The 1,538-nt window shown below is 37.8% G+C and overlaps 1 long non-coding RNA gene across 1 annotated transcript; it reads left to right on the top strand.

The window, feature by feature from the left end:
• Positions 1-377: 377 nt before the first annotated feature.
• LOC104103133 (uncharacterized) lies at positions 378-1,006 on the top strand. The gene is made up of 2 exons (XR_011412633.1): positions 378-516; positions 817-1,006. It is a non-coding gene; the product is annotated as an uncharacterized lncRNA (long non-coding RNA).
• Positions 1,007-1,538: the final 532 nt, after the last annotated feature.

The raw sequence follows: 1,538 nt of genomic DNA, 5'->3' as shown, positions 1-1,538 counted from the left end.
TTCGTGGGACCCACGGGACCACTAACTAATATTTATTGCCATTTAACTAATTCAGGCTATTTCTGGGCTTGTGGCTTTTACCCAGAGATAGTGAACTTGGGCCTGATGATAAAGTCGGATCGTAGACACAGCAGAGCAGAAAGCCCAATATTTAGTGGGTTGAGCTATCGCATTTTAGCCTTTGCCCAACTTCATTGAAACACTACTATAAACTTTCTAGGGATTTAACGCACTCCATTCTCTGATACAGCAGTAGCAACAGACAACAGCAAAGACACTTCGACGCCGAAGGTGAACAACTCCCTCCTTATTTTCTCTCTATCGTTATATGCAAATACAAAAATCATGAGAAAAGCATTGTTTTAACTATTAGATTTAGTGCAGCAGGTTAATAATCGGAGCAGAGAAGAAGAAATAGATGCAGGTGTAGTAGCCGCTCCGGTGGATGCAAGCGCAGAGAATAAAATTTACTGCGATGTTATGCTTTTCAATCGCTGGACCTACGACGATGTTCAGGTATCTTCCATTTCTCTTCATTCCTATAACTCGTTTTTTTCAAAGTGACATATTTATTGCTGCTAAAAACTCCTTCCTTTTCCTAGAATCAACTGAATGTAAGGTACTATTTTTTAAATTTTATTTATATAAGGAAAATTACAACTTATAGCACTTGAGTATCTAAAGTTTTAGCTTTTAATAAATCAAACCAATCTAGTTGATGTAGCTTGGTAAATAATTGATTGTTTCAACTCAACTAATAATATTAAATAATTGGTAAAGATTTCACTATAACTATGATCTCACTTTTTGGTGAAGATCAATGACATCTCTGTTGAGGATTACATCACAGCAATTGCTTCTAAGCATCCAGTTTATATGCAACACACAGCTGGTAGATACCAGGCTAAGCGTTTCACGAAGGCCCAGAGCCCAATTGTTGAGAGGCTCACCAACTCTCTTATGATGCATGGACGGAACAACGGGAAGAAGCTAATGGTTGTCCGCATCATCAAGCATGTAATGGAGATCATTCATTTGTTGACTAACAAGAACCCAATTTGTCACGACCCCAAATTCACTAGTAGTGATGGCACCTAGCCCAACCCGCTAGGTAAGCCAACCAGTAACTATCCAATTCTAATGATATTAATAGGACAAATAAACGAAAGTAATTTAATTAATTTATACATTTCCCAAGGACTGGTAGTACAAATCATGAGCTTCTAAGAATAAAGTTTACAAAGCTGAAATGAAATAAATACATAGTCTGTTTGAAAAGTATATAAACAAGGTTTTATAGATCTAAGGCTACAACGAACAAGAGGCAGCTGCAACCGGGACACATGTACATCTTCAATCCAGCTCCCATCTAACACAGCATTATCAGCAGCCAACATCTGCATATAAGGTACAGAAGTGTAGTATGAGTACAACCGACCCTATGTACTCAGTAAGTAACAAACCTAACCTTCGGTTGAAAGTTGTAACGAGCAAACACAAGGTCGGGTACGATACCAATATTCCACAATAGTTCATAA

The sequence above is a fragment of the Nicotiana tomentosiformis genome, chromosome 12 (assembly GCF_000390325.3).
Source record: "Nicotiana tomentosiformis chromosome 12, ASM39032v3, whole genome shotgun sequence".
In the NCBI taxonomy this organism is placed as follows: domain Eukaryota; kingdom Viridiplantae; phylum Streptophyta; class Magnoliopsida; order Solanales; family Solanaceae; genus Nicotiana; species Nicotiana tomentosiformis.
This window is presented reverse-complemented; position numbering and strand designations above follow the sequence as displayed.